The sequence below is a fragment of the Arachis hypogaea genome, chromosome 17, assembly GCF_003086295.3.
Source record: "Arachis hypogaea cultivar Tifrunner chromosome 17, arahy.Tifrunner.gnm2.J5K5, whole genome shotgun sequence".
In the NCBI taxonomy this organism is placed as follows: domain Eukaryota; kingdom Viridiplantae; phylum Streptophyta; class Magnoliopsida; order Fabales; family Fabaceae; genus Arachis; species Arachis hypogaea.
In genome coordinates, this window is record NC_092052.1 from 14006276 (window position 1) to 14016328 (window position 10053).

A 10053-nucleotide genomic window follows, 5' to 3' on the forward strand; every position below is an offset into this window, starting at 1 on the left:
ATATTAAGCCATAAAAATAACATTTTTGGCTTTCTAGAATAAATTCTCATATATGGGTTAATTAGCCGTTAATTAACCGGAGCGGAGTGGTTACTGGGATATTTTGTTATGCTATAATGTATATATATGTACTTAGCTTTCTCTCCGCATAACTTGTCCTTTTTGATCCTCTTAGAGGTTTATGGAGAGGTAGGATTGTGTGTATGTGCTTTTGGGTTTTGGATATGTATGTATATATGTGTAAATATTCTCCGGCCAGTCTTGACTTCGCAGGCTGAGTTAGGAGCTTGTTATTTTGTATCTTTGGCACTCTATTCCTACTTCTGTTATCTTATGTTTGACAGTTACAGTTTTCTTAGCATGCAAGTTAATCGTTCCTTGAGCGTTGCGCTTTTATCTTGCGATTTTTTATTTTCCCCTATCCTTCAAGGCTCCTAGCATATTATAACTCTTCTGCTATTATATGTACCTATTTTATTTTAGAGGTCGTAATACCACATCACCTCTGTTTTACGACTTAAGCGTAAAGCTTTGTGTGGTAGGGTGTTACATTATGGTATCAGAGCAGTTCGTTCTTATAGAGCCTGAAAGACGGACTGATTGTACTTCTGTGCATTCTCTGTATCTGTGTTTATGTGCTATTAGGATATCTGATTGATATAAATGGCATAAACGTTTGTGAGCATGCATTTGAAACTAAAGCATTAAACCTGCGATATTAAGACTGATCAACTTAATATCACTTGTTTAGTGTGTATAAGAACCAGATGTCGACTCGCGGACGCAGTCGCGGGTGAGATAGAGGTAGGACAGGCACCGTTACTCCTGCTCCCATAGGGACTGATCCAGTAGACTTTATGGCTGCCCTGAGAAATATGGCTGCAGATATGTAGGCAACAGTTGAGGCACTAGGTAATAAGATAAACCAGGGTAATCACGGGAACAATAATGATGAGGATGGTCCTATGACACTTGCTATATTTCTGAAAGTTCGCCCTCCGACTTTTAGGGGAACCTCAAATCCAACTGATGCAGATAATTGGATTCAGGCTATGGAAAGGGCGTTACAGGCACAACAGGTTCCTGAAGAGCAATGGGTTGAATTTGGGACTTATCAGTTGCAAGGTGAAGCTCAGTATTGGTGGCAGGGAACACGACGTATCCTGCAGCCTGATGGTGCTGCGATTCCTTGGGAGGTTTTTCGGACAGAGTTCTATAAGAAATATTTTCCTAATTCAGCCAGAAATGCCAAGGAACTTGAATTAATGCAGTTAAAGCAGGGACAGATGACTATTGCTGAGTATACTAGCAAATTTGAGGAGTTATGTCGCTTTTCTCGTATCTGTCAAGGTGCGCCTGAAGATTTTGCTGAATGGAAGTGTATTAAATATGAGGGAGGTCTTCGGAGCGATATTCTGAGCTTCGTTGCCCCAATGGAGATCAGGGTATTTTCTGAATTGGTGAATAAGAGTAGGGTGGCTGAGGATTGTGTGAGGAAGGCGGCAGCAGAGAAAGGGAGTTTGAGGATGCCTTTTCAGAGGCCTTCAGGGAGGAACTTTGCTCCGAGAGGTAGGAATTTCAAACGTGGAGGTTTTGTTTCGCAGCAGACTCAGGGTCAAGGTAATTACAGAAGGCCGAATACCAATGCTAGTCAAGGAAAAAGGTTTGGGAAGTAGCCACAGCAAGATCTGAATTGTCAGAAGTGCGAAAAGTATCATCCTGGAGTTCCGTGCAGACTAGGACTTGGAGTGTGCTATTCCTGTGGACAGCCCGGGCATATAGCCAGTAATTGCCCTGAGAAGAAGAAGTATGAGACTGGTAGGGTGCAGCAGCCGGGGAGAGTATACACCACTTCTACCATTGGTGCTGAAGGATCTGAGATACTGATTAAAGGTAATTGTGAAATGGCTGGTAAAATCTTAAATGCTTTATTTGATTCAGGAGCAAGTCATTCATTTATTGCATTTGAAAAGGCCCATGAATTAGGATTGAGAATGGTGGTTCTAGGTTATGATTTGAAAGTATATAATGCTACTCATGAAGCTATGGTGACTAGGATAGAATGTCCACAAGTTCCTTTTCGAGTGCAACAGCGTGAATTTGTGCATGATTTGATTTGTTTGCCTATGACTGGTCTTGATCTCATTTTGGGATTGGATTGGTTATCCAAGAATCATGTTTTACTTGATTGTTCTGAAAAGTCAGTACAGTTTATGCCGGAAGGGTCAGAAGCACCGGTTGTGGTGAATAGTTACTATTTGAATTCTATGATAGTAAACTGTTCTGGAACCGAATGTCAGGGTACTATGTTATTAACTGCGGGAGTATCAGGTGATGATCAGAGTTTAGAGCAGATTCCCGTTGTATGTGAATTTCCAGATGTGTTTCCGGATGATATTAATGAATTTCCACCTAACCGGGAAGTGGAATTCGCAATTGAGTTGGTGCCTGGAGCCGGTCCGATTTCAATTACTCCTTATAGGATGTCGCCTTTAGAAATGGCTGAACTGAAAGCTCAGCTGGAAGATCTGTTGGGTAAGCATTTTATCCGACCAAGTGTTTCTCCGTGGGGAGCGCCAGTGTTATTGGTAAAGAAGAAGGATGGGAGTATGCGGTTGTGTGTCGACTATCGGCAGTTGAATAAGATCACTGTGAAGAATAAATATATGTTGCCTAGAATCGATGATCTAATGGATCAGTTACAGGGTGCCGGTGTGTTTTCTAAGATCGACCTGCGATCTGGGTATCATCAGATAAGGGTTAGAGACGAGGATATTCCGAAAACTACTTTCAGGACACGTTATGGTCATTATGAGTATACAATGATGTCTTTTGGGTTAACTAATGCCCCGGCAGTATTTATGGATTATATGAACAGGATTTTTCGACCGTATCTGGACAAGTTTGTTATTGTCTTCATTGATGACATTCTTGTTTATTCTAAGACTGAAGAGGAACATGCTAATCATTTGCGAACTGTGCTGCAAATTCTGAGAGACAGGAAGTTATATGCTAAGCTATCTAAATGTGAGTTCTGGAAGAGTGAAGTGAAGTTTCTCGGCCACGTGGTGAGTAAGCAGGGGATAGCTGTGGATCCTGCTAAGGTGGAAGCAGTGATGAATTGGGAGCGACCAACTTCAGTGACAGAGATCAGGAGTTTCTTAGGTTTGGCGGGGTATTATCGCAGATTCATTAAGAGATTTTCACAGCTCGCCTTACCTTTAACTAAGTTGACTAGGAAGGACACACCTTTTATCTGGACTCCGGAATGTGAAGAGAGTTTCCAGGCATTGAAGCACAAGTTGACTACTGCACCTGTATTGGTATTACCTGAACCAAGTGAACCGTTTGAAGTGTATTGTGATGCATCTCTGAAAGGGTTGGGGTGTGTTCTGATGCAGCACCAAAATGTTGTAGCATACGCCTCACGGCAGTTAAGGCCGCATGAGATGAACTACCCGACACATGATTTAGAACTTGCTGCTGTTGTGTTTGCTTTAAAGATTTGGAGGCACTATCTCTATGGTGTTAAGTTTCATGTTTTCTCAGACCATAAGAGTTTGAAGTATCTTTTTGAGCAGAAAGAATTGAATATGCGTCAGAGGAGATGGATGGAACTTCTGAAAGATTATGATTTTGAATTGAATTATCATCCAGGAAAAGCGAATGTTGTAGCGGACGCTTTGAGTCGGAAGTCTTTATATGCAGCTTGGATGATGCTACGGGAGGAAGAGTTACTGAAGGCATTCCAAGATTTGAATTTGGGAGTTAGAGAAGAATCTGGAATCCTGTGTTTGAGTCAGTTGCAAATTTCTAGTGATTTTAAATCAGAACTTCTGAAGGCTCATCAAGATAGTGAAGCGTTACGTAAGATATTACCAGCAGTTGAACAGGGAAAACAGTGGAGAATGTCAGAAGGTCATGATGGTTTATGGAGGTTCAAGAACCGGATTATTGTGCCTGATGTTGGAGACCTACGACAAAGTATCTTGAAGAAAGCTCACAAGAGCGGGTTTTCAATTCACCCAGGGAGCACTAAAATGTATCAAGATCTGAAAGCGATGTTCTGGTGGCCAGGTATGAAGAATGATGTGGCATTGTATGTATCTAAATGTTTAACGTGTCATAAGGTTAAGATTGAGCATCAGAGACCATCAGGGACCCTTCAGCCTTTGGAGATTCCACAATGGAAATGGGAGAGTATTGCAATGGATTTTGTGATAGGTTTGCCTAGAACCCGATCAGGTTATGACGCTATTTGGGTGGTTGTAGATCGATTGACGAAATCAGCTCACTTTCTTCCTATTCGAATAAGTTGCACAATGGAGGAATTGGCTCGAATGTATATCAAAGAGATTGTCAGGTTACATGGTGTGCCCTCTACTATTATATCTGATAGAGATCCCCGTTTTACATCAAGGTTCTGGGGAGCTTTTCAGCGTGCATTTGGGACTCAGTTAAGCTTGAGTATTGCGTATCACCCTCAGACAGATGGTCAGTCAGAAAGAACTATTCAGACCTTGGAGGATATGCTAAGGGCTTGTGTTTTGGACCAGCCGGTAAGCTGGGACCGGTATATGCTATTAGTAGAGTTTGCTTATAATAATAGCTATCATGCGAGCATCGGAATGGCTCCATATGAGGCTCTGTATGGCAGGAAATGTCAGTCTCCGTTGTGTTGGTATGAAACTGGAGAAAAGAGTTTATTAGGGCCTGAGATGATAGCCGAAACGACTGAACAGATAAAGAAGATTCGTAGTCGAATGCTTATAGCCCAGAGCCGCCAGAAGAGCTATGCTGATCAGAGGCGAAAGCCTTTGGAATTCGAAGAAGGAGAACATGTCTTTCTGAAAGTTACACCAACCACTGGAGTGGGAAGAGCTATTAAGACCAAGAAACTGAATCCTCGTTATATTGGACCATTTGAGATTCTGAAGAGAATTGGACCAGTGGCTTATAGAATTGCCTTACCGCCGTACCTTTCGAATTTGCACGATGTATTTCATGTATCACAGCTTCGGAAGTATACTCCTGATGCAAGTCATGTTCTAGAACCAGAACCAATCCAAGTGAGAGAAGATCTAACACTCCCAGTAATTCCGGTGAGGATTGATGACACCAGTGTTAAACGATTACGAGGAAGGGAAGTATCATTGGTAAAAGTAGCTTGGAGACCAGCTGGTATCAAGGAACATACCTGGGAGCTCGAATCAGATATGCGAAAGGACTATCCACATCTCTTTTCAGGTAACTAGATTTGAATTTTGAGGGCAAAATTCTTTATTAGGTGGGTAGGATGTAAACCCCGGTTAAATTAGTAGATAATTAGTCAATAAATTAGTTTTTAATAAGGAGGATTAGAAATGTGAATATTATATTAAATTAGGATAGAGCTCATCGAAACGAAAATTTTGACACTAATTTCGAAGAAAACGGTCCAAGATTGACCGAACGGACCGAACCGGTTGAACCAGACCCAAACCGGGCCGTCGGTCCAACCGGACCAACATATTAAATGAGCACGAAGCTCATTTCCTTCACAACACGCAATAGAGGCAGCAGCGCTCCAGGGAAGAAAAAGAAGGGAAAACATTCCCGAAACACTTACGGTGAGTTCCCGCTCCCGTAACTTCTCCGTCCGAGCTCCGATTGCCGCACCGTTTGCGGCCACGCGTTCACCGCGTTGAGCTCTACATTTCTACCGGAACAATTTCATAGGTAACTTGTTTAATCACTCTCAGTTTTATCTTCCCCCAATTTTCGAATTTTAAGTGGGAATATTGAATTTCTTTGATTTCTGATGTTTTAGGATCCAATTAGCTTGAGAGAAACGTTCACTCTTGCTTATGTGAAGCTTGGGTAAGGTGAGGATACGATAATTCTATTTTAATTTCATTAAATTTGAGCTTTGAGTATTAAATTGGGTATATATGTATTATGAATGTGTATTAGGTTGAAAATAAATAATTGGAGCTTGAAATTGTGAATACTGGAACTTGGAGGAAGCGGATTAGTTGAGTTTTGAGGGGCTGTTTTGGTTTTGAATAAATAGCTTTGGTCGTTACGTGGAAATCGGCTAAGGTATGGTTTAGGTTTCTTGCATTTAATATATAATGTTCTGTGAAAACTTAGGCTAGATGACCATTGGATAAGTTGGAATGCAGGTGTATGTTTAATGTTTAGTAATTTATCGATGAATATATTTGGTTGAAGTTTATTGGATAATTAGTTTTTAATTTTGGATGGTGAATGCTGTTATGTTAATTTGGAGAGAATTATGGTTGAATGTTATTGTTGATTAACTAATGATTTGGTGAATTATTGATTTGAGGTATAACTATTGTGGAGGTTGTTGTGTTAATGAGGTATTTTGTGTTAAAAGCCTAGGATTTGTGAACTATGATCCTTAGTTGAATTTTGGTTGTTGGATTTGAATATTGTATGAGTTTAATTGTTGATTTGAGGTAGATTTATTGTGGTGGTTGTTATGATGATGAGAAAGGGTATGTTGAATTGAAAAGAATACAGGTTTGGACCCGAACAGGGTGGCAAAGTCCGAGTTTTAGAGGAGATGCTGCCGAAATTTTATAAAAATTAGAGATTTTGTTTATATGATTATTTAAAAAGATTTATATTTAAAGGTTATATGGTTTGATTTTGAGTTATTAAGAAAATGAGCATGTTTTAAGTTTAGTTCATTTGGAAAAGAATGAATTATGTTTTGAATTGGAACTATTGATGGACGGAATGAGAGGTGTGATAATGAAGGATAATGATTGAATATGATTGACATATAATGATGAATGAGAGGTGATTGAGAATGATGTGGATGTTGATGAATTTTAATTGAATTATTTATATGGCTTATGAATTTGAATAATCTGAGATACGAGATTCCCTGGATTAAGTGCCGTGGCTTGCCACCACGTGTACCAGGTTGAAAACTCGATACTCTGTTGACCCTACGACGTAAGTGTGACCGGGCACTATATAAATTCCCGGGAATGTTACCCCCATTGAGCAATATTGATTATTTGAGAAAAATCTATGCATAGACTCTTGGGGATGCACGTCGGGGGACAGTCTAAGGACAATTCAGACTTGTCGGGTTGGCTGGATAACCGACAGATGAGCCTCATCAGCCATAGGACAGGCATGCATCATATGCATATTACTTGAATTTCTTGCTTGTGCTCTAATTGGGTGTGCCTATCTGTATTTACCATGCTAAATGTGTATTTGTTACCTGCAGTAGTTGTAACTTTCTTGTGTTTGCCTTTATCTGTTTATTTGTCTGTGAAAATGCATGATGGAATTGGAGGTATGGAGGAATGGCAGTATAGGACTTAGATTTAAGGTTAAGTTAAGTTAGGATTAAATATTTCTAGGAAACCACCTTTTATGGCTTCTGTTTAATACTTTAAGCTCTACAATCTGAGTGTCGGCGTTCTAGGATTGCCTCTGGCATTCCCAGGACCTTATATATTATGTGTGTGGCACCTTTACCATACTGAGAACCTCCGGTTCTCATTCCATACTATGTTGTTATTTTTCAGATGCAGGTCGAGAGGCATCTCGTTAGGCGTCTGGACTCTTGAAGCGGAGTGGTTACTGGGATATTTTGTTATGCTATAATGTATATATATGTACTTAGCTTTCTCTCCGCATAACTTGTCCTTTTTGATCCTCTTAGAGGTTTATGGAGAGGTAGGATTGTGTGTATGTACTTTTGGGTTTTGGATATGTATGTATATATGTGTAAATATTCTCCGGCCAGTCTTGACTTCGCAGGCTGAGTTAGGAGCTTGTTATTTTGTATCTTTGGCACTCTATTCCTACTTCTGTTATCTTATGTTTGACAGTTACAGTTTTCTTAGCATGCAAGTTAACTCGTTCCTTGAGCGTTGCGCTTTTATCTTGCGATTTTTTATTTTCCCCTATCCTTCAAGGCTCCTAGCATATTATAACTCTTCTGCTATTATATGTACCTATTTTATTTTAGAGGTCGTAATACCACATCACCTCTGTTTTACGACTTAAGCGTAAAGCTTTGTGTGGTAGGGTGTTACATTTCACGCATTTATTTAAATGGATTTTAAATTTTGTTGGTTGAATAAAGATTGAATTTTATTACTTACCTAATTGTATTGTTTCCGTCTTGTAAAAAAATTTCACTTTCTCTTATGTTCTTGTCAAAATAAAAAAATAAAAAAATAACTAATCAAATATACTTTTTTTATAGAGTGGATTTTCTCAAATTTTTCCTTAATTATTTAGTAAAATGTCATTAAATTTTATTATTTAATATTTTTTCTCATATAATTTTTCTTGATTTCATTTAAAAAGTATAAGATGATAATTTACACTTTATTGAACATATAAAAAAATGTTGAGAGAATCTTTTTTTTTTCCTACATATAAGAGAAAGATTGAAGATATAGAAATGTTAATATAATTTTTAAAAGAATATTTTTCACTTAAATTTTGTATTATAGAATTTTTAACCTCTGATTTTATCATCATATTTTTGTATCTGATATATATGTACGTAGTTCTTATTAGAAAGTCAAAGATCAAACGATAATAAATTATCTGAGAGAAATAAATAATGCAAAAAATGAGAAATATTTATTTGATAATTTAGTATATTTTAGTTATTCAAATACTTATTTGATAATTTATTTTTGTTCGTATGAAAAATTCTAGAATTTACTCATCTTATTATCTTTTATGAATTTAATTTTTTATGATTTAATGTTTAGTGTTTAGAGTTTATAATTTAAGATTTGTTATTTTATTCAAATTGTGTTTTGTTTTTAATTTGAATATTTTGATTGTTAAGTTTTAGGATTTAATATTTATAATTTGGAATTTAGAGTTTGTTATTTTTGTTGAGAGAGTAAAGTATTGTTTTAGTCGCTAACGTTTGTGTTAAGTCTTAATTTTGTCTTTATGTTTGAAACGTTCTATTTTTTTATCTCAACAGTTTTATTTCATTTTCTTTTAATCGTTTGGTCAAAATTAAAATTTTTCCTTTAAAAAATATCATTTCTTTCATTATGATTTTCTTCTAAATAATGACAAAAATAATAATTGTTCATAGTAGTTGTTATAGTGATCTACGAGCAAAAATAAAGAAAAATAAGAAAAAAAAAAGCTAAAAATAGTGGTGAAAAGGGTATTCTTGGAACAAAAAAAAATTAATTTTGACCAGAAGATTAAAATAAGACAAAATAAATCATTTGGGGATAAAAATAGAACGTTACATTAGAAAGTAAAACAATATTTTACTCTTGTTTGGATTATATTTTGTTTTAAATTTAAATACATTTATTTTTAGAGAGTTTGGTTTTGTATTTTAAATATAAGAGAGAGAAAATATGAGACATTAAATTTAAAGATATATTTCTTATATTTATTTAAATAGATTTTATATTTTGTTGGTTGAAAAAAGATTGAATTTTATTACTTACCTAATTGTATTGTTTCCGTCTTGCAAAGAAATTTCACTTTCTCTTATGTTCTTGTCAAAATAAAAAATAAAAAAATAACTAATCAAATATACTCTTTTTTAGAGTGGATTCTCTCAAATTTTTTTCTTAATTGTTTAGTAAAATATTATTTAATTTTTATCATTTAATATTTTTTCTCATATTTTTTCTTGATTCTATTTAAAAAATATAAGATAATAATTTACACTTTATTAAATAATTAAAAAAAAGCTGAGAGCGTCTATTTTTTTTCCTCTATATAAGAGGTAGATTTAAGATATAGAAATGTTAATATATTTTCTAAAAGAATATTTTTCACTTAAATTTTGTATTATAGAATTTTTAACTTCTGGTTTTATCACCATATATTAGTATTTGATGTTTGTTTATGTAGATCTTATTAAAAAGTCAATAATCAAATGATAATATATCTGAGAGAAACAAATAACGCAACAATGAGAAATACTTATTTGATAATTTATTTTTGTTCGTACGAAAAATTCTAAAATTTACTCATCTTGTTATCTTTTATGAATTTAATTTTTTATTATTTAATGTTTAG

At 36.0% G+C, this 10053-nt stretch overlaps 1 long non-coding RNA gene across 1 annotated transcript; it reads left to right on the forward strand.

The window, feature by feature from the left end:
* The first annotated feature begins 5541 nt into the window (after positions 1 to 5541).
* LOC140180896 (uncharacterized) lies at positions 5542 to 7913 on the forward strand. The gene is made up of 4 exons (XR_011874992.1): positions 5542 to 5718; positions 5810 to 5864; positions 5953 to 6081; positions 7557 to 7913. It is a non-coding gene; the product is annotated as an uncharacterized lncRNA (long non-coding RNA).
* Positions 7914 to 10053: the final 2140 nt, after the last annotated feature.